This window comes from Rhinolophus ferrumequinum, chromosome 12 (genome assembly GCF_004115265.2).
Source record: "Rhinolophus ferrumequinum isolate MPI-CBG mRhiFer1 chromosome 12, mRhiFer1_v1.p, whole genome shotgun sequence".
In the NCBI taxonomy this organism is placed as follows: domain Eukaryota; kingdom Metazoa; phylum Chordata; class Mammalia; order Chiroptera; family Rhinolophidae; genus Rhinolophus; species Rhinolophus ferrumequinum.
Genome location: NC_046295.1, coordinates 23,567,796 through 23,592,556, shown reverse-complemented (window position 1 = coordinate 23,592,556; position 24,761 = coordinate 23,567,796). Strand labels below are relative to the sequence as shown.

At 35.7% G+C, this 24,761-nt stretch overlaps 1 pseudogene; it reads left to right on the top strand.

Moving 5' to 3' along the window:
- Positions 1 to 14,926: 14,926 nt before the first annotated feature.
- Positions 14,927 to 15,905, top strand: LOC117031507 (annexin A1-like; annotated as a pseudogene).
- Positions 15,906 to 24,761: the final 8,856 nt, after the last annotated feature.

The window sequence follows — 24,761 nt, the reverse complement described above, 5'->3', positions numbered from 1 at the left end:
GAACACTGTCAACACCAAATGCAAGGGTATGGAGCAACAGGAACTCTCTTATTCGTGGTCAGTGGGAATTCACAGCTACTTTGGTTAACAGCTTGGCAGTTTCTTACAAAACTAAGCATACTCTTTGCCGTAAGTCCGCACAAAAACCTGCAATAGTAGTTGTTTATTCATAATTGCCAAAACTTAGAAATAACCAAGATATCCTTCAGTAGGTGGATAAACTGTAATACATAAAGACAATGGAATATATTCAGTGCTTAAAAAAAAAGGTGAGATATCTAGCCATGAAAAGACATGTTAAATGCATGTTATGATGTGAAAGAAGTCAATCTGAAAAGGCTGCATACTGTATGATTCCAACTATATGACATTTGGGAAAAGGCAAAACTATGGAGACAGTAAAAGGATCAGGGGTTAAAAGGAGGGAGATATGAATAGGTGGAGCACAGAAATATTTTAGGGCAATAAAACTACTCTGTATGATACCTTAATGGTGGAGATAATGTCTTTATAAATTCGTCCAAACCCATGGAACGTGTAACACCAAGAGTGAAACTGAGCACAGACAATAAACTGTAGGTGATAATGATGTGTCAATATAAATTCATCACTTGTAACAAATGGTAGGGGATGTTAATAAAGGGGGAGGCTTTACATGTATAAGGCAGGGCATGTGTGGGAAATCTCTGTACCTCCCAGTCAATTTTGTTGTGAACGAAAAGCACTCTAAAAAAGTAACATCTAATAATGTTTTTAATTCCAAAGTTAAAAAAAAAGAAAAAGGCAATGGCCAGAAAGAAAAAGGCAATAATCCCCAGAGAATCAATCTCTCAAAAAGGAAAAACAGTCTTAAGAATTCCACATGGAGAAGTTGGAACCCTTATGGACTACTGACGGGATTGTAATATGGGACACCCACTATAGAAGCCAGTATGGAGCTTCCTCCAAAAAGTTAAACATAGAATTAACATATGATCTACCAATCCCACTTCTGGGTATATACGTGATCTGACAATTAGGTTTGCAAATTTGTTGCATCGATATTGCTAACCTTTTTTGATATCAGAGGGATTATTCATTATGAATTTGTACTAACTGGACAAACAGTTAACCAAGTTGACTATTTGGAAGTGCAGAAAAGGCTGCGTGAAAAAGTTAGATGATCTGAATGTTTCGCCAACAATTCATGGCTTTTGCACCATGACAATTCACCAGCTCACAGGGCGCTGTCTGTGAGGGAGTTTTTAGCCAGTAAACAAGTAACTGTATTGAAACACCCTCCCTACTCACCTGATCTGGACCCCAATGACTTCTTTCTTTACCCAAAGATAAAGGAAATATTGAAAGGAAGATATTTGGATGACATTCAAGACTTCAAGGGTAATACGATGACAGCTCTGATGGCCATTCCAGAAATGGCGCTGGCATCGGTGCATAGCTTCCCAAGGGGAGTACTTGGAAGGTGACCACAGTGATATTCAGCAATGAGGTGTGTAGCATTTTTTCTAGGATGAGTTCGTGGACTTAACTGTCCAACCTGGTACTTATGAACCTCACTGTCGTCAGAGTAGTTATATCTTATTTCCTTGGGTTTTAATAGTCAATGATAAAGGTATGTGATTCAGTAGTTTTTATCATTTCTTCCTCTGACAAATGCTATCATTGAAAAATGATGGAGAATTCTGTGATGCCTTCTGTTTCCCTTACTGTGGACCACCCTCTCCCCCCAGAACATTTCTGCGTAAATGTTGTTGATGGAAGCACTGAACGACTGGGAAGTGTGCTGACTGACACTGGTTTCCAATCATGGATTAAAAGCGGGGGGGGGGGGGAATGGGTGGGTCCTTTTTAACCATTTATTATATTTCTTAGGAATAGGAAGGTGAGTATTTTTTAAATTACTGGACTTGGATCCAGTGGGATATTTAATTGTACATCACCAGCTCTTGTTTGGACCTAAAATACACTCCAGGTATTTTAGCGTCTTCAAATGTTACCATGGCACCTAGATCTGTCACAATTATGATTACCAGGGATCAAAAAGACTAAACGGATCCCAGAAACTCCATCCAAGAAAAATTTCAAAACGAAAATTTATTCAGCAAGGTACTCTTTGAGGAAACATCGGACCAGCTACATTTCAAAGAAACAAAAGCTCATTACCATAGGAAATGGAGGAGGAATTTATTACTTATCTGGTCCATGCTTTTCCATTGATCTTTTATCTTGCACAACTTCTGCAAAGGCACCTGAGAACCAAGGGGATATTGTTAAGTGTTTTCATCCTCTTAAATAGTGAACACTCTAGAATTGACTCTTCACTATCATTAATAGAAATATTAGGTTGGTGTAAAAGCAATTGCGGTTTAAAAGGTTAAAATTGCAAAAACTGCAATTACTTTTGCACCAACCTAATATCACCTTCGGTTCTAATAGTAGCTTTTACTTAAGGTTTTAAATGCATGAACTGCAGCATCCAATGGGCATTACTTTTAACTTAGTACATGAAGAGAAGAAAGATGTGAATGGTCTAACCTACTCCAATGTAGGTGAACTCAGATGAATATTAATTACTCTAATGAATATTGCAAATAATCTCACTAATACAATATTTTGGAGTCTTTTTCCATTTCAAAATTATTTCATAGACATTAACTTGTTTGATCATCATAAAACACTACAATTTTGACATTATTCTGTTCATCACACAGATAGAAGAATCACTGACTTTTAGCTGTACTTCTGTAGCAAGAGGCTGCCTCTAAGGCTTGTATCCACTGAATGTATTCATGTAGTTTCAGGGGATAACAGAGATGAACTGGCTGTGGGTCTTCATTTTATAGAAGAGAAATTCAAAGTGCTCAAATTCTCATAACTAATGCTGGAATAGAAACATTAATTCAGGACCTTTGATTCCAAGCCAGGATTCCATATTATGTAGCTTGTGTCTTTGCGACATATTTTCTTTCTAATTCCCCTATGGTAGAACGAGCAGGATCAGCCTGCCAATCTTAGCATTTCCATCTGGAGTGATTTTAAGGAATCTTCAGTGTGTCAGAGGGTCGCTACCGCTCCAACCTGCTGGAAAATGGTCTATACGTGCACAGCCTGTATCTAACAACACTCCTGGTATTGACTCTGGCATTTGAGACTATCTTCCATGTAAAATATCATTTGTTCACAACTGAAGAATCTGCAAGAAAGTTGATATTTTGAATTCACCAGATTAGTGCTATATAATAGATCTATAAAAGAACAACAGAGTAGCTTAACCACATGTGGAGTCATAGATGTCAGGAAAGCTTTGGCATTTACAAGTTGTGTGACCTTAGAGAAGTGTCCTCATCTTTGAAAACCTTATTTACCTGATATATAAAATGAGGTTATACCTTTGGATGTCTCCAGGAGTTGACATGAATTTTGAATGGAACAGTATGCTCAAAAAAGTCCTCTGTAACCTCCAAAGTGATGATTAAATGTCATTAGATTAGCTGATGTATGTAAAGCACCCACATGGTTAGTGCAGTATAAGAAATATGCCATAAATGTTAACTATTAATATTAATTATACCACTTACAGAGAAATTAAGACACTTAGGAAAAATTGAGCATAGTATAATTTCTTCCACATTGCAGATTCAAAATATATTGCAGAAAAAGTACTAGCTTGAGGATTTTTTAAAAATATATTTGAGGTATAAGAACATATAATTTGGGGTAAAGTGCATTAACCTTAAGTGTAGAGCTCAATGAATTTACACACTCATGTAACTACCACCCAGATCAAGACATAGAATATTTTCAGAAAACGTTCCGTCATTTCCCTGCTCAGTCAATACCCTCCTTCTCCGCTCAGAGGTAACAACTCTTCTGGCCGAAATCACTATAGATGTGTTTTGCCTGTTCCTGAACTTTGTGTACATGGAATCACATAGGGTATATTTTCTGTCTGGCTTATTTCACTCAACATAAGTTCAGTGAGATTTACCTGGGGTGTTTGAACACCAGTAATTTCTTTGTATTACTATGTAATATACTATTATATGAATGAATATTTAAGTATTGATTCATCTATTTCTTTGTTGAACATTTGAGTTGTTTCCAGATTGGCACCGTTATGAATAAAGCTGCTATATGTCTTTAGATAGACCTATGTACTAATTTCTCTTGGATGTATTTTAGACATTGCTATGTCGGAGTAGGTGTATGTTTCAGCTACAGTGTTTTTAAAAAGCAGGATTTTAAATAACATTGACTTAAGTCCAGTCTACTCTAACCTGACTCTAACTCTGTGCTTTCATTACAATATCATTCACTCAATAAATATTTGTTTAGCATCTGCTATGTATCAGGAATATAACAATAAGTGAGGCAAATATGAACCCTGCCGTTCATGAACCTTACCATCTGGTCGGCAGCAGACATTGAACGAGAAATTAGAATGTGATGAATTATGAGGGGAAGTTCAGGTCACTGTGATAGCATATAACAAGGAGTCTGATTGGTCTGAAGGTGGGTGCATTTCCCTACTTCTACTGAAAATTATATGTTCCAATCTAGTTAAGAATGAGTCATGAAAAAGTGCTAAATAAAGAATCAGAAGGTGGGGATCTATTCTCAGTTTTCCAATCAGCAGCTGTGTGACTTGAGGGAAATCTCTTACTTTCCTGGGCCTCCCTTGCAATAATAATACCAACTTCCATTTGTATCCAAGTAGATTGTTCCTTTTAAATTGTTTGAAGAAATGAGTTTGTAATCTAGTCACTGACTATACAAACAAGCCAGTAGAAAAATAAGTCAGAGGAGTCCTGATGCTTTTCTGACTACAAAAAGATATCTTTAATCCCTTTATATACAACTGAAATAACAGAAAATTTAGTTCTCCTGAAAACAGTTAGTCTGTCTACCTATAAAAATACTTAAGTGTTAGCTATCTTAAACTTATACAATGTTATATATCAATAAAAAAGAATAATTAAGTTCAGAGAAGATTGCTATTAACTCATAAGATCTTTAAACAACAACCCAGAAAGATTATGTTTCCGAAATCAGATTCAAGTAGCTGCATAAGATGCACCTCATCACAACACAAGATGCAATGTATTTTTTTTGTATCTTGCAAGCCAGCACTCCTCAAAGTGGTCAGGAACCTTGGGGGTCTCCAAAACCATGTCAGGGACTCCATGAGGTCAAAATTACTTTTATAAAAATATCAAGATATTCTTTTCCTTGTTCATTCACATTCTCTCATGAGTTTAGAATGTAGTTTTCCAGAGGCTATGTGACGTGTGATATTGGCAAGAGACTGAATGCAGAAGCAGATGTGAAAATTCAGCTGTTTTCCATTAAGTCAGACATTAAAGAGATTTGAAAAAATGTAAAAGAAGACTACTTTTTCAGCAATTTTTGTTTTCAATATTATAGCTATTTTTCATCAAAATATTTATTTATGTTAACATGTAATAAACTTATTGTTCCTTTGAAATAAATTAATATTTAAACATTTCTGTTTTAATTTTTAATACAGTAATTATAAATAGATGTAACTCAATTCAACAAAAGTTCTTTAGAGTCTTCAATAATTTTTTTAGAGTGTAAAGCAACTCTGAGAACAAAAACTTTGAGAACTATTCATCTAAGCAAATGTCTTCCAAATATTCTCAATCTCCTTATGTAAGGAGCTCCTGGATCAGCAGTCTGGTTTTAGCATGATTATATTAGCCAAAACTGAATCAAAGAAAATAAGCTTTATGGAAAACAAGGATTTAATTAAAGAATGTAGGGCTTATACTTTCCCCTCAAGTAATATCTGACATACATTTTTTTCTGTCCCCACAAACAGTGTCACAGTTCATGATTCCATGTTTACATTCATGATTTTATTTAATCCTCACAAATCTGAGTAAGTGAAAAAAGGCATTATCCTTCCAACTTTCCAAATGAGGAAACTGACCTGGAGAAGTCACGTAATAGATCCATGGCCACAAGCTGGACCGGGGTTGGGATGTAGATGTTTGTCACTCCCTGTCTAAGCACGTTTCTTGAAGCAGAATGAAAGAACTGTATCTAAATATTCTCTACGTAAACTTTGAATCTGAATATTTTATAACTCCATGGTTCTTAATCAATGTTATTTTCCTTCAAAAAAGGCAACATCATTGTTTCACTAAAACCTACTTTCACTAAACTTGAAAGTGTCTTAAGAGAAGCTAATTTTCTAGAAGTATCTTTATCCTTCAAGGGTTAAAAAAGTCTGATATCCATTTTGTCTTTGCATTCACTAAAAATAAGCATGGTCTAATTTGTGTTAGTAGCAAATATATCTTCTGAGACAGAACGAAGAGCTAAGCTTATATATTCCATAAAAAGAATGGAGCTGTCTTTAACAGAGCAAACTGATAGCAGTTAAAACACCTTATGAGAACCAAGTGTGTTTAAATTTAAAAAACAAAGATTTTGCAATCATTTCCTAAGATCAGGTGTTAAATCGTTGTTTTGTGATTTACTGAAAATTTTATTTTTTTTCTCTAAAGCTCTGCACAATTTGATGGGTTTTCCCTATAATTTGATTTATTTTTTAAATTGATGACTTAGTGATGCCTGACACTTCCATTTCTGCTTGAGATTAATGGCATGCCATTAATCGATTCATTAAGGAATTAATTAAGAAATCAATTAAAATGGCATATAAATACAAAACTTTAATTCTTTTTTACTGAGTAAGGTGGTCTGGTTTTAAGTAGACAAGCATTTTAGTTTCAATTTGTGGGTAGCTAAATGAAATTCAAATCATGAAGATAAGTTCTTTTAATGTCATATTCACAGGAATACCAATAATTTAAAGTAGCTGAACCAGATAATTAGAGCCAGAAGAATCTAACATAGGTAAACAGCATGGTTGTTAGGAAGGTTTCAAACATTCCTAAATATGAAACCATTTTAGTATTTACTAATAAATAATCACTTTAAAAATATATCAATGACTTGTACTAACAGGGAGATTTTTTTTTTTTACTTCTCCAAGTAAATGCTAAATATTTGAAATGCAAACTTCCAACTTTTATATTTGAAAAAATTCAGGTGGTGCTAGTCATTTTATTATTATAATTAAAACATTGTGGAATTAGGGAGCAGAGTTTGAGGGCTCGAATGGACCCTCAAAGTTAAGAATTTTTCCTTTGTAGCTACTTTCTTAAATTTGACTAGAGGATTCCAAACCATCCCCATCATAATTTTCCATATTTTTGGTGCTTTAGCACTGTGTTTATAGCATAGTGACAGGATACAATACTCGCCAAGAACAAAACAAGAAAGTGGGGAAGGAGAAAGCCCCCAAATCCAGATGAAGTGCCAATATGAGTTCAGAGAATGGCAAATCAACACCCAGTTGTATTTTCTTCTAAGCAAGTCATGACATTTGAGCAGCAAGATAGCTTTAGCAAAATGACATTTTTCCATCTCAAAAGGCCAAACACCACAGTCGCAGACTGGGCCTTATGATCATCAGAGAATTCAAAGGTAAAGCAAGCTCTGAAAATGTGACCGACAGTGCTTCTGCCCACTCCCCAAACTACGGCCACAAGGAAACACTCCTGGACAGTTAGAGAGCGAGGGAGGCAACTTCACCACAATAACTGATGAAATTCCCCATCTATTTCCAGAGTCCTGCAAAGAAAAACCCTTCACCTTGGTATTTTCAGGCATCACTGAGCTTATCTCCACATTAAAAAAAAGTTATCATCAATGTAAACTAATGGCGCCCTATTCCGCAGACTGAGATGGGAATTTAGAAAAGAGGCACCATGCTAAGAGGGTTGGAATTTCTTCCTTCTTCAAACCAAGCTCTATTTCTACGCATGTTTTGAGCACATTGTCTTACCCCTCTATATTAGAGATTTGTAACATATGTTTTCAAATTATTCACTAGTGTGCATAAATTTTAATTAAATAGACAATTGCTTTTTAAGATTAGACTTAATTTCAATGTAGCATAAATCTTGGTCAAGTAAATATGTTCAGACAGTTACGGCTGATTCTGCCCCATAGGCTAAAGCTTCTTGAGCTCTGTTTTGTGGGAGTGTAGCATCTGCTTACTATCAAGAGGCACGGGAATGCATATTTATGATGACTGTTTCCTGGAGAGATAAATAGGGGAAAACAAGTTAATTTTTCAACATCCATTCCTTTAAACCTTATATTAGCAACACTTTTACAACTAATGATCTGCTTTTACAATGATAAGTTAGAGCTGGGGAAGTATATTTCCTTTACAACCACATAAAAATAGACGATCATCCTGTTGAGAGGTCTTTTGGTGGTGAGATATAGTATGTATCCTTTCTCCCAAGGTAACACTGACTTAAAGAAACTTGAAGACATCTTTTAGACTCTTATTCCAGCGTCTAAATCTAAATACTGTTTTACAGCATTTGTATGCACAAATAATACTATTGACTTTGTTACTTGCAGAGTCAACCCAAAGCAAGATTATACCTAAAAGTCTTAGCTCAACATCTAATTAGCAGGAAACTGTTCTTTGGTGGTCTCCAGGGCAAGTAAGTATAGGAATGTAACGAAGCATTTAAGATACAGTCCTCTGGTATGCAGAACTTTGGTTCAGTTCATTACTAAGCTCAAGTTATTGGAGTCATGGTTTCTAGTCCTTGGACAAATTTAACCTCCCCAGAAAACTTGGTTTTTGTGGCTTGCCCCTTGGCAATATTCTCTTCTTGACTTACATTAAGAGACGCTATGTATAAGCATTCAACACCCACTAGTTCATTTATTATAAGATTGCAGATGAAAACATTGTTACTTGCATGATGTATTTTTAAGTCAATATTTATAAAGCACTTAGTATATTACCAAGCATTTTTCCCACATTACCTCATTTAAACCTCCCAACAATGCCATGAGGAAGGCACTTTTATTCTTATATTGCCAACAGAAAACAAAGGCTTGGAAAGGTCCAAAAACTTGTTCAAGCTCAGAAGCTAAGGAAATGAAAGAATCAAGACTTGAACCCAGGTCTATTTGATGCCAAAAACCAGTTGTCTAGCATTTGAGACCCTCATTGGAAATCTGTCTCAGCCCTAGACACCCAAGGAGACTAATTTTCCTCGGTGACAGCATGATTTTCCTTGTGGATAAGGAAACCGCACAACCTACATTGGTTCCCTTATTACACTGGCCAACACTAAGCTAATCTTTTTTTGGCTTTTCAAGAATTATTTTTTTGTTTTTCTTTGTAATTCTCCTTAGGAAAATTTCAAGCAATTAGAGAAAAGTACAAAGCAGAAAGTTTTAAAAACTACCAAAATTCTACCATCCAGAAACATTTAATTCCCCCAAAATCAGTTCCTTCTAAAGAGTAAGATAACTGATAGTCTGCAATGTTGGTGAGGGTGAGATAAATGGATACATTCATATCCTGCTGATGCAAGAGAAAATAGGGAAAATCTTTCTAGAAAGCCATTTGGCAGCTAACTGAAGAGTTTTTAAAATGTCTGCCCCTTTGATTTAGCAATAGCACCTCAAGGACGCTGTCCTACACAATCAGGAAAAGGGACAAAAATTTATAATATTCGTAAATTATTTTATAAACTTAGAAATAAAATATTACTTATAAAGCATAAACATAAATACACACCCAAAATTAGACAACATGTAAAATTGTGATATGTATCAACAACGAAACTCACACATCATTAAAAATCACTTATGATATAATTTAAGTGAATTAAGTAATTTAAGTGAATAAAGAAAGCCACAATATAAAAATTATTATGTAATATTATTTTAATAAAATTATTTACTGCAACAATAAATATTAGTATATTCATATTAATATTAGTAATATTAACATATCAATATAGTAAATATATGATCAAATAATATTGATATCAAATGTCACATGTATAGTTGATATTAATATATATTGCTATTGATATTACTATATTGATCAAATATTAATATATTGATATTATACTTATACAAGCTTCATAAAATCTTTTTATGGATTATTTCATTTAGTCTTTACACTACTATAAATACTCTTATTGTTTCTTTTTTTAACTTTAAAAACTATTTTGAAATAACTTCTCACAGAGAATTAGCAAGAATACTACAAAGAACTCTTCTCTACCCTTCACTTGGATTTAGCAATTAACATTTTGCCAAATTTGCTTTATCTTTCTCTCTCTCTCCAAACACACACATACATTTTCTGAACAACTCGGGTAAGTTGCATACATCATGCCCCTTTACTCCTAAGTACTTCACTGTATATTTCCTTAGAACAAGGCTAGCAAAGGTCCAAAAACTTGCTCAAGCTTAAAAGCTAAGGAAATGAAAGAATCAAGACTTGAACCCAGGTTTACCTGATGCCAAAAACCAGTTGTCCAGCATTTGAGAACCTCATTGGAAATCTGTCTCAGCCCTAGACACCCAAAGAAACTAAGATATTTTGAATAAGGGTGTTTTGTTATATAACCACAGTATAATAATTAAATCAGGAAACTTCATGCTTATGCAATATTTAATATGCTCTACTGTCCCAACAGTGTCCTTCGTAACAATTTTTTTCAGATCCAAGATCCAATTCAGGATCCTTCATTGCATTCAGATGTTATGTCTCTTTAGTCTTTTTTAATCTGAAAGAGTTCCTCAACTTTTCTTTTTCATGACATTGACATTTTTTAAATATGTGGGCCATACATCTTGTAGACCTCCCCTCAATTTGTTTCTCTTCAATTTTTGGCAAAAATACTATCTATGTGATATTATGTCCTCAATGCATTGCGTCAGGAAGTGCATAATGTCATTTTATCCCATTATTGGTGATGTTAAATATGAAGCCACGAGGTAGTGCCAGTCAGGTTTCTCCACGGTAAAGTCATCTCTCTTTTTTTAATCTTTAAGAGTATGTGTATATGCATTGCCTCATCAAACCTTCATCTACTATTGTAATATTTATAACTATTTCTCTGAATCAGTTATCATTATCATGGTCACAAAATGGTGATCTGCCTCTCATTCCTGGCTTTCACACTTATACAATAATATTTAATATATTACATTAAGGAAGAGATTTCCTTTTTATTTTCTTATTTATTTGTTTTGTTTTTTGTTGGGTTTTTTTTTTTTTTTTTTTTTTTTTTGGTTATCACTATGGACTCACAATTCCTATTTTATTCAATGAGTTATAATGTATTGCTGTCATTATTTATCTTATTTTTTTCATAGGTCCTGTGATAGTTAACTTTATGTGTCAACTTGTCTGAAAAATGGGCTGCCCACATATTTGGACAAGTATTACTCTGGATGTGTCTGTGAGATGTTTTTTGAGTGAGATTCACATTTAAACCAGTAGCCTGAGTAAAGGAGACTGCCCTCCATATCCAATCAGTGGGCCGTATCCAATCAGTTGAAGATCTGAATAGGCCAGAAACTGCTGACCCTTTCTCAAAGTAAGGCTAATTCTTTCTGTCTGATAGCCTTCAACTGGGACATCAGCTTTTTCCTGCCTTTGGATTCAAACTGAAACAACAGCTCTTTCTGGGTCTCAAGTTTGCCAGCTTTTGGACCAGAAACACACTGTCAACTACATTCCTGAGTCTCCAATTTACTGACTTACCATGAAGATCTTGGGACTTGCCAGCCTTCACAATTATGTGAGCCAATTCCTTATAATAAATATATTCTTAAATTCCATATATATATATATATATATATATATATATATATATATATATATATTTAAAACCGTGTGTGTGTGTGTGTGTGTGTGTGTGTGTATTAGAAACCCATAATAGAAACCTATTGGTTTCTCTGAAGAACCCTGGCTAATACGGGTTTCCATTATTTTCTAAGCACATCCTTGCTTGTTAGCCAAGAAGATGTTCCAGGCTCATCTTGGTTTTTCTCTTTCCTGGCCATGGAATCAGTCATTAATTCAAGTAGTATTAGTTATTTTTAACGTGGTATGTTATTTGAAAACCAAAATCTGTTTTGTTTTGTTTTAATATGCTTCTAAATTTTTGCAGTGTGAAGTAAGGAAATGTTTGTGTATATATTCATGTATGTGAGTGTCTACATACATATATATTAATATAAATAGTACAGGTGAGTACATATACACACATGTAAGTAAGTATATGTGTATATATACACATTTGTATCACCCCTAAAAAAATCCATATGTTGAAACCTAACGTCCAAAGTGACGATATTAGGAGGTACACAGCTCATGAGGGTGTTACCCTCCTGAATGAGATTACTGCTTTTATAAATGAGACTCCACAGAGCTCCCTTGTCCCTTCTGCTGTGTGAGATTACAGTGAGAAAAGAACTGTCTATGAGGAAATGGTCCTCACCAGACACTAAATCTGCTGGTGCCTTGATCTTGGACTTCCCAGCCTCCAGAACTATCAGAAGTAAATTTCTGTTGTTTTCAGGCCACCCGGTCTATAGTGTTTTGTTATAGCAGCCTACCGGACTAAAACAACTCATAGGTGTATGTACAGGTAGAGAGATATTCCCACTGCTACCTCCAACTGAAACAGTGAACATCAGTGTTTTTCCAGCCTTCCCCCATTCCATATTTGTATCACTCCTAACCACCTGTGAGAAATCTGGCTGCCAGCATAATCAACATATATACATATTTGCTCAGTCCTACCATACACAGAAAGTAATTTCATAATTGCTAAACCCATACATTGTATTGACTGACAATAGCCAAAATACTATGTTCAAAATTATTTGAGTTAGCTCTTTGTCACCATTCAGTGTGGTTATATTACTCATTTAAAGTTAGGTTTATCTGCTTCTGTTTGTGTTTCATTTTGGGTTTCTCCCCCTACACCTTTGTTGATTTAATGTTTTTGAGAGTGGACAAACATTAACATAATGCCAAAAGTCAAAACTATACAAGAGAATAAACTCTACAAGAGAAATGTCACTCATTTTCCTACACTTTCTACCCTGTTCCCATTTGCCTCCTGTAGGTAACCAATTTAAGTTTCTAATTTATCCTTTTTGCAGTGTGTATTTTCTTATCACCATTGTTTCTTACACAAACGGTAACATACTATATATACACTTCTGCCCTTGCTTTTTGCATAGGAAATTACTTCATTTTGGTTTATGAAGCTATTTTTTCTTCTTTCTTACAGTTGCATAGTTCCTCTTAATATGAATGTTCCATTGTTTATTCAATAAAAATTTTCTATATTTGGGGATTTAGGTTACTTTCAATATTTTGCAATTATTAATAATGTCACAATGAGTAATATTGTGGATATATATTTTCATATTGTTGAGATACAGCTTCAGAGAAAATTCCTTGCAGTGGGATTCCTGGATCAAAATGTAAACATATATGTAGTCTGTTTAGGTGTTGCCAAATTCCCTTCTCTAAAGATGTGCCATTTTACACTTTCACAAGCAACGTATGAGTGCCTATTTTTCCCTACCTCACTAACAAGATATGTTGTCAAGCTTTTAAATTTTTGCCGTTAATTGGCATTATAAGTGAAACTGAATAATTTTTCATATATTTAATGACCACTTTTATATTTTGGTGAATTATCCTTTATGTCTTTTGCTCATTTTTCTATCAAGTTTTTGTTATCATCTCTCTGTAACATATGAGGCAAAAGACTCAAGGAAGAGAAGTAAAACCCAATGGCATACATGTAGAAATTGCTGGAGCTAAAATTCAATATTGACTATTGTCAATATTGAGCAAATAAATTTTTGTTGTTGTTTTGGATCTTTAGACTTAATTCTTCAAATTTTCTGCCACAGGGAACATATATTGCTTTGATAATTAATAGAGATAATTAAGTAAAGTTTTAAAAAAAAGAATGAAAGAAAGTAGGGAAAAAATCAGCTGCTCCTTAAGTCACAACAACTTTCAACAGTCTGCCAGTATAATCTGTACCTCAAAGGTGAGAGCAGCCAAGTGTGCAGGCTGCCAGCTGCCGGGGGCTGCAGGAGTTTGCTGTATTTGTTTTTATTTTAAATGAAAAAGTAAAATCAGAGGGAGAAATAAGAAGAAAATATTAATAAGATGACATTTGAGAAGACTGAGACAATCCCAAGACTGAGACTGTCCCAAGGAGCAAATCGGGACATAGGCGCACCCTCTAAAATCAGTGGCTTGAGATTTGTAAGAAAAATAAGAAGGGAGGAGAAGGGAAAACTCAGCAATAAGACATAAATCTCAGGACTGTTTTAGGCTCTCAGATGTGACTGGGGTGAAGTTTTCAGCACAGAGAAGAAGGTAGAAGTAATGCAACTGGTCTGCTACCTTGGAGAACTGAACAATGGCAAAGTCTCAGGAGGTGAGCTATGAATTAGTTTTTCTGTTAAGCAGTGGTTCTAAACCCTGACAGCAGATTAACATCACTGGAGAAACATTTAAGGCAAGTGGATGTCTGTGCCCCATTTTTGGAAAATAAAATCAGAATCTCACGGATAGGATGCTGGTATCTTATTTAGAATCACAAGTGTAGCCAACGAACAAGAGGGACCTTCTTGGATGCTTTCAGACTTTCTTTCAAGGATAAGAGAAAGAGGTCAGCTCTGTATTTTAATTTATTTTAATAAATTAATTTAGTTTAATTAATCCATCCGTACATACAAAGAAATTATATTACCATCATCTTCATCATCATCACCACTACCATCATCATCACCTTCATCATAGAGCCTATTCAGTGAATACCCTACTGTGCCCCAAATTCTAATGCCAGGTACTTTATACTCTCTCCATATCCTAAGCTTCACAGCAACTATTCAGGGTAGGTATTATTATTTTTATTTAAAATATATATCCCAGAGTGTGAAATGATCAGAGAAGAATCTCTCTCTGTTTAGCTCTTTGGAAGAAGGTAGAAAAAAAAAAGAAAATTGTTTAAAAATGGCAATAGTAACAGAATTCCTTAGGCAGGCCTGGTTTATTGAAAATGAAGAATAGGAATACTTAAAACTGTTAAAGGAGTCAAAGGTGGTCCTGGGTCAACAGGGAGCCCCTATCCTAGTTCCAACCCTCCTCGGATGTTGCTGCCTTGCATAAAGCAATACTAGTTAAAAGTGTGGATGAAGCAACCAAAGTGTGGGAGAAACAACGCATAGCGTCAACAGATCAAAACAGCATGTCTCCAGGAAAAAGGCAAGCTCCTGGATGAAGCTCTGAAGAAATCCCTTACAGGACACCTCAAGGAAGTAGCTTTGGCTCTATTAAAAACTCCTGCCCAACTGGATGCTGACGAACTTCATGCTGCCACGAAGGGCCTTGGAACTGAAGAAAACACTCTGAATGAAATTTTGGCATCAAGAACTAACAAAGAAATTAGAGTCTATAGAGAAGAACTGAAGTGATATCTGGCTAAAGACATCACCTCAGACACATCTGGAGATTACCAGAAGGCTTTGCTCTCTCATGTTAAGGGTGATCTATCTGAGGATCTTGGCATAGATAAAGACTTGGCTGACCCAGATGACAGGGAAAAAGAGAAAAGGGACAGACGTGAATGTGTTCGATACCATTCTTACCACCAGAAGCTATCTCCATCTTCACAAAGTGTTTCAGAAGTACGCCAAGTAGAGTCAGCATGACATGAACAAAGTTTGGAGCTGGATATGAAAGGTGATGTCAATTTTCACAATGTTCGTGAAGTGTGCCACAAATAAACCAATGTTCTTTGCTGAGAAGCTTCATCGGGTCATGAAGGTGATGGAATGTGTCATAAGACATTGATCAGAATTATGGTTTCCTGTTCTGAAATCAACGGAATGATAACAAAGCAGGCTTTCAGAAGTTGTATGGTATCTCCATCTGCCAAGCCATCCTTCATGGAACAAAGGAGATTATGAAAAATCCTTGTGGTTCTCTGTAGAGGATGGTAAACATTCCTTTGATGATCTCAAGCTCTTTGATCAGAAGATTTTTTTAATCATATCTTTTCAGTCCATATTATACACTTAAATAGGAAAGTTTCTTCAGCAGAATTAGTCTAGCTAACTGCTTTCTGAAAACTATAGCCTATGAACCATTTTTATATCACAACTCTGTATTATAGAGATAAGTTTTTAAAAAATATATTTACCCCAACTATAAAAACCCATAAACAGGTTGGTCTGGTAACATTACGTGAGAAAGATGTTTATGTAACAGAAAATAAAATGATTTTACAGGGAAAAAAGATATACTCAAGTCTGGTCTTGGCATATTTTCCATCCCACTCAATTTTGTGATTGTACTACATTTTTCACATTTATCAACATCACCAATTACACTTACTCTATAATACAGCATTTCCACTCCTAGATATACACCCAAGAGAATTGAATGCCTGTGCCTAAAAAAAGATTTGTACAAGAATATTCACAGTAACCATGGCAACTCTATTCATAACAGCCCAAAGTAGAAACAACACAAATGTCCATTAGCAGAAGAAAGGATAAACAAATTTGGCATAACCACACAGAGCAATACTACAGAGCAATTAAAAAGAACAAACTTCCAAACTGATACACACAACAATATGGATGAATTTCAAAACATTTCATTGAACAAAAGAAAGACATAAAAGAGCAATGCTGTATGATTCCATTTATATGAATTTTGAAAGACAAAATTAATCAATACTGCTAAATCAGAATAGTGGTTATACTTAGCAGGGAGGGGCATAAATATGGTCATGTATGTGTATACATATGTAATAATTTATTGATTTATACATTTGAAATGTGTGCAATTTACTGTATGTAAAAGAGACCTCCATCAAGCACAGTAATGTTAAAACAAATAAAAAGAAGCTTACCCAAGGCCACAAAGCTAGTGGTTGAGCCAAAAACAGAACTTCGGCTGGTTTGAGACAAAGCCTATAAATAGGGCATATTTTCCTCTTAAATATGTATTACTTGTCCCCATTCAAGTATCAGTTACTCAACATAACTGAAAACAGCCCAAATGCTTAACCTTAGGAGCATGATTAAGTAAAGTACGATAGCCCACATACTTAAATATAATTCAGCCACTAAATGATGATTATGAGGATATTAAGGCAATAAAAACAAATGCTTATAATATAGTGTACGTGAAATAAACCAGAATATTGAAATGTACCTATATAAATAATTATGTAAGAATCAGAAATGCAAATATGTAAGGATTAGATGGGAGCATTAAAAACTCCAAACTTGTTACAACTGAGAGACTGTGGGTGATTTTTTTTAATTAAATTTCCATATTGTTACAATACTGTCTTGACAATGAATTATAGGACACAATAAATATGAAATCTTTAAAATCACTATATGTTATATGCCCAATGAAATGAACCTAACAGTGTCCACCTAGAATAGATACCACCCTATTATACCATCCAGAACTATGCTTGAGGATGAACACAACTGTTAAATGTCTCTTGATACTTCAGTGACTGAAGTTTCTTGGATGGGACCAATTTTAGAGTCAACTACCTCTAATATGAGAGCTAACGATGACATAATATGTAATTATATGAAATTAAAAAGTAAAAACTAGGAAATAAGAAACAAATATTTTAAAGGGGCCATTCAAAAAACCATTAAATATATGAATAACTTTTTTAATAAACAATACCAATACGCATCATTATTTATTGCTTGTAATTGTGGACTGTTAGAAAACAAGGTCAATTCTAATTTGTTTTGTATACACTCAATTGTTTTGTTTTAGTCAAAAGAAGTACGATATATCTGTATTATTGATTTAAAACAATGATGTACACTTTTGGTTAAATTATGGCAGATTGAACACATATACAGAGGGTAACAGAAAATGTATACAATTTTAAGAAAGGAAAAAAACTATTAAAATTGTAATACTCAATATATACTGATAAAAAAAGATGAATGCAAGTTATGTGTATACATATTTTTGGTACCCCCAGTATTTTTCTCTGCTTCTTTCCCAAATCATACAAAAATGTCAATAAAAGAATAAAATGATACAGTTCCACTCAGTCAAACAAAATACCTATAGCAAGATAACAGCAAATACCTAGGAATAAACTTAACAAAGGATGTGAAGGACCTATACACTGAAAACTATAAGACATTTTTAAAAGAAATTGAAAACATACGGAAATGAAAAGATATTCCGTGTTCATGGACTGGAAGAATCAACATTGTTAAAATGGCCGTATTACCCAAAGCAATATACAGACTTAATGCAATCCCCATCAAAATCCCAATGGCATTTTTTTTAAAGAAATAGAAAAAAAAAATCATCAGATTTGTATGGAATCACAAAAGACCCTGAATAGCCAAAGCAATCCTAAGAAAAAAGAACAAAGCTGGAGGTATCACACTCGCTGATTTCAATCTGTATTACAAAGCAACAATAATCAAAACAGCACGGTATCGGCAGAAAAACAGACACACAGACTAATGGAACAGAATTGAAAACCCAGAAATAAATCCACATAAATATGCACAGATAATTTTCAACAAAGGAGCCAAAAACATGCAGTGGAGAAAATAAAGCCTCTTCAATAAATAGTGCTGGGAAAATTGGAAAGCCACATGCAAAAAAATGAAACTAGACTGCTACCTGTCACCATATACCAAAATTAACTCACAACAGATCAAAGACTTAAACATAAGACCTAAAACAATGAGCTGCATAGAAGAAAGCATAGGTACTAAACTTATGGACCTTGGGTTCAAAGAGGATTTTATGAATTTGACCTCAAAGGCAAGGGAAGCAAAAGCTAAAATAAATGAATGGGACTATATGAAACTAAAAGTCTTCCGCACAGCAAAAGAAATGATCAACAAAATGAAGAGGCAACCAACCAAATGGGAGAAAATATTTGCAAACAATGCCTCCGATAAGGGGCTAATATCCAAAATATATAAGGAACTGATACAACTCAACAACAAAAAGACAAACAATCCAATTAAAAAATGGGCAGAAGACAAACAGAAATTTCTCCCAACAATATATACAAATGGCCAACAGATGTATGAAAAAATGCTCAGCCTTGCTAGCTATTAGGGAAATGCAAATCAAAACCACAATGAGATATCACCTCACACATGTTAGAATGGCTATCATCAAGACAAATAATAACAAGTGTTGGAGAGGCTGTGGAGAAAAAGGAACCCTCATACACAGTTGGTGGGAATGCAGATTGGGGCAGCCACTATGGAAGGCAGTGTGGGGGATTCCTCAAAAAATTAAGAGAATTACCATATGACCCAGCAATCCCTCTCCTGGGTATCTACCCAAAAAATCTGAAAACGTTTATCCGTAAAGATATATGTGCTCTGATGTTCATTGCAGCTTTATTTACGGTGATCAAAACATGGAAACAACCAAAGTGTCCTTCGATAGATGATCATATAAAGAAGATGTGTTATATACACAATGGAATACCACTCTTCCAGTAATTAAGAAAAAATGAAATACTGCCATTTGCAACAACATAGATGGATATTGAAATTATTATGCTAAGTGAAAAAAGTCACTTAGAATGGTAGAAGAAAGTAAAAGGGGTCAAATATATGGTGATGGAAGGAAAACTGACTGGGTGATGACCATACAATGTAATATATAGATGATGTATTACAGAATTGTACACTTGAAACCTATGTAATTTTACCAACCATTGTCATCCCAATAAATTTAATTTTTAAAAAATGTATAAAGGCAGATGAGTCTATCAACTGACGAGTGGATAAACAAAATGTGGCATACCTATATTAATATAATAATAGATTAATATAATTAATGTAATAATATATATTAATATATTGTTATATTAATATATAATGATATATAATAATATAATTAATATAATAATAGAATATTATTCAGCCATTAAAATAAATGAATAGAGGTATTATAGACGGGATAGTAGCGCAGCCTCCAAAACTGCTCAATAAACGAAGAGATCACTAGCTTACTGATCATCGTAACAATTATTTTTCACTTACAGAGTTAGCCCTAGCAAGCTTTATCTATATGTTTAATGATTTTTACTAGAACACATGCTAAAATAAAAGTAGGACCGAGTACAGATCTTTCCTGCTTTACAAGTTAAATTATCTTTCTTGTAGTTAAGTTAGTAACAATTGCCTATTTCAACAAAGAAAAAGGAGCAAAAATAATCCGCTCAATTAAAGCCAGTTCTATACACAAGCAAATTGAAAGAATCACTAGTGGAATTTATGAAATACATAGTCCTTGAGTCACAGACTTTAAAATTTCTTTCTAATGGAGACAGCAACAAAAACTCTATTACGCATGTAGCCAAGGATTGTAACTTGACCTCTATATACCATAAGTTCGAGTCAGTATGTATTTACACAGAAGGGAACTACAGACAGTGTCAAAGACCTTTTAGCCATGATGATGGATATGATCTTGGCTCACACTCTTTTTCATGACATACAGGGTTTCATAGCTTCTAAGAGCTTGTACTCTTCTAATTGTTTTGTCATTCAGTGACAAAAAGTATCATCTATTAAAAAAAACAACAACAACTAAGGTTCAACAACTAAACACCTGAATGAGATATCCAAACTCTTTCCCATCCCACACAGTTTCATATCCTAATCGGAATTTGGGGGTACTCAGAACTTTGATGGACTCTGGATGGATACGTTTCATTCCAAACCAAAGCCTGTGAACAAACTGAGTTAGAAACCATATGGAAAATAAAATGTAGACTTGCCAGAAACCCCCACTTCTTCACTCACTATATATTTATGTATGTATATATGCATGTCCACGTTCTTCCAGAAAGAACTTAATGTACCCTGACATTTCTCCATCAGTACAAAGCAAGGAGTTCTAAGTTCTTTTCACAACATGCAAATATTTACTTGTATCCCCAACCAAGGGAAACGTGATAATAATATCTCAATCTTGTAGACGTTTACTACCTTGGAAAAAACATGTTTTGTCTTTCTGAATACTAAAGGAAAGCAAAGAATGGAAAATTTGGAGAAGTGGGGAGTGTTGGAGATGCTGGTTATTATAGTGAGAAGAGACATCTGGGAAGAAACTGGGAAATTAATAAGAACCATTGTTAGATGGATACAAGACCCCTACAAGTTTAATGTGTAGTATCCATCTCCAAATAAAATATACTGTAGATTCTATACATGTAGATTCTATACATGATTCTATTCTATACATAACTGTATTATGCAGGAGGAGGAGGAGGAGTAAGAGGAGGAGGAGGAGAAAGAGAAGGAGAAGGTTTAAAGAAAACAGTCCCTGGGAATTAGTAAAAATTCCTCGGAGATCTTCAGACCTCCAAAGGCTGTGGAAGCGGTGCTGTCCAAGTTTGTATCTTTAAGGAGTAAAGGAGAGCCAGCAAATTCTGGTTATAGGTAGAATATAGAAAAAACGACACTAAGGTGTGTACATATTTATGATATACTGAGGAAAACAGGAAGAATCGGGGGGGGGGGGGGGGGCGTGGAGAGATCTAGAGGCCGTGAGCTGGTGGTGAGACATGCTACGCTGGATGGTGAGAGAGGGGGCGTGTGTTCACAGTCCTATTTTTGTCCCCTCATCTGCATGCTGGAGGACCTTGGTGACTGTTGCACAACCCTGTGATGGGGACCTGGAACCTTACATTGGAGCATGCATTCCCTGTGCCCCGTTTCCTGAGATAGCAGTGCGCGTCTGATGATGGCGACTGTTGGCTGGTTTCTTCTGCCTTTTAGTGAGTCCTGGCAATTTGGAATGGAAAGGATAACTATAATTATCTGGGCTCCTCCAATTCTTTGTCCCATGGTTTCTTCTAGTCCCAGGAGGGAAATAAGAACCAACAGGTTTGATAAAGTTCGCCTGAGCTCCCTGCCTATTAAAACCTCATGAACTTCGCCAGAATTTAAAACATCTTCTTCAGATAGATTACAAAGCAAACCATGTGTCCTATTTCATATTCAATCACAACTCATATGGGCCTTTCACAGTTGCTAAATCATAGTATTTTGGAAACTTCCTACTGGAAACAGTTATTTGGACAAGTTGCCTGGGGTCAGGATAGTGTGCTCACCCCCTGTATCATCTAGCTACTTGCTCCAGTTTCTTTTAAATGTCTCAGGGTATGTGATATTTCTTTTTAATCCTCCACTTTAAGATGTATCGTGCCATCTATTAGAACACATTGCCAGGGGATTCTCTGTAATGCTGCCGACTCCTCTTAATATTCTAATATTTCTCATTATGAGGATCTCTACCACTCTCAGAAATGATGGTTCCCTACCAGAAAAGAAGAAGAAAATTGTAAATAATGCAGTGGGAGATTTTGCAAAGAACAGAAACTGGGAGCCAAAATATGCTTGCGAATAAATGTGTTGGGTTTCATCTTTGTTCTCCAGACACCTGACATTGATCCCCTCCTGATTCAGCACTTCTCACCTTCCCGTTCTATATTAAATTGTTCTGTTTATTCCTATGTCTCCCATGCAAATAGGAGTACTCAGGATATATGGTATATATTACATGTGTATTGATGTGCCTGGTGAAGAGAAACTTAAATTTCTGTACTATGGCAAGGAAATGACAGTTTGGGTTTTACTGGGTGATGTTTGGCTTCTAGAGATGGAAAGGATAACTCCTGTTGGAATAAAAATCTTTTTATCGGGACCAGGCACCAGGATGGTCCATTAGTTACCCAAACATTAAACAAAGAGCTGCGCATTGTTCTGGCTGGGAAGATGTAAGCAGCTATTTGGACTGTCCCAGACCTTGAGCTCTGACTCTTCAGACAGATGGACCAGGATCCTCTCCTCAAATTACTGATACTCCAGCCTTGACCTTGTGCTTCAGTGGGACAACAGAAGCCAACACACAAGGCTTCCAACATCCTTTCACCACCAAATCCCCAGCCTGTCTGTGGCTGTGACTACCCTTTGTCAGTTCCTTCCTGTTAGTTATCAAAGATCACTTTGCACTGTGGGACGGGATCCCATCCCTTCTCTCCCTCTCAGGAACTTCATTGTACTGCTCCCCATCCGTAGAATCCTGCTCTTTCCTTTCTACAGGATCGTTCCCACCAATATCCTACAGGCTCCAGTATCACCCAATTCAAGACACGTACAAAACAAAGCCCCCTTGACTTCACAGTCCCCTAAGCATGTGATCTCATCAGCTCATCTCCTCAGCCGAGACTCTCAGCAAGGTTGCCTGCAAACCTTTACTGCACTTCACCTCCAGTGCATTCCTCAGCCCTCTCCAAATCACCAAAAAGTCACCAAAATCATCCATTCTATCAAATCCAATGAACAATTTTCTTCTTTAAAAGAAAAATAACCACTCTCTTCTTCCTGAAATACTCCTTCACTCTGTTGCCATCTTCTGTTTTTCTTCCTACCTCTCTGATTCATCCTCACTTTCTGCTGGCCCTGCCTCCTCCACCCGAACTCTAATTATTAGAGTGGCTCAGGCTCATTCCTATGCACCCTGCTCTTCTTATACTATACCCTGTGCATAGGTGATTCCATCCAGTCTTGTGGCTTTAAAGAAATATGTTGATGACTCTTAAATTTCTATCTTCAATCTGGATCCTCTGGGTTTCAGAATCCTTTGTACCTGTCCATTTAACATTTCCACCAGTATCTCTGAGACATCTGCAACTTCAGATCTACAAAGCAGAACTCTTAATTCTCCAATTCTTCTCAACACTCACCCAACCAAGTCATTCCCCAGGCTTTTCTGAGTGAATGCTCCCCAACCTTCCCAGTTTCTGAAGCCTGAAACCTGAGTCATCCTTGACACCTTTCTTTCCTAACTCCCCATATCTAACTCAACACTACAGTATGTTGACTTGATATCCAAAATGTATTTAAAAATCTGTCAAATTTTATATAGCCTGTAAATGGTCTCCCTGCATGCATTCTGTCTCCACCAATCCATTTTCCAAACATCAGCCAAATTAATCTCCTTTTAAAAATATGACTATGCTAATCCCTGCTTCCCATTGTATTCTATATGGAATATGAATTCTTTAACACAGCCAAAAGACCTTCATGGTGTGGTCCTATCTAGCTCTCCACCTTCCCCATCACTCCCTGCACTCCAGCCCCACTGAGTAAGTTGGAATCCTGTGGACTGACTGCCCTTGCCATCTGGTATGCCTCCATGCCCTGCATTGCAGGAAAGCTAAGAACTACATTTCCCAGGTACCCCTTGCAGCTACCAGCACGTGATTTAATTGTGCCAATCACAAGTGCTTGTGGGAGACCTCACTTTGGGCCTCAGTTAAGTAGGAGAGAGGCAGAGGATGAGGCATCCATTTTGCTGGTGCAGACTGGGCCAGACTCAGTGTGGTTCTGCAGTCATTGGCTCCCAGATTTTGTGGTTTCCTGCAGCAGCAGCAGCAGTTGCCCTCATCAAGAAGAAACAATGTGGTTCGGAGGGTTGTCTCTGGAAGCTCTGCCTACACCTCTAAGCCTGAGAAGTTCCTTTCCAGCTCCTTCAGTGATTTTGTAAACCACTAAGTACCTGATAAATCTCTTCTTCCTTAAACTAGCTCAGATGGTATCTGTCGTCTGCAACTGAACCCTAACAGCGGACTCACCAAGTTTGGGTTATTTAGCTGAATTAAGACTATAATTTGGAATGTTTTTTTTATCAGCCTGCCTGAATTTGAACCCCTATTCCAGCACTTACGTATTATGTGACCTTGGATAAGTTACTTAATCTCTCTCGTCTCAGTGTTCTCTCATTTGTAGAATAAGAA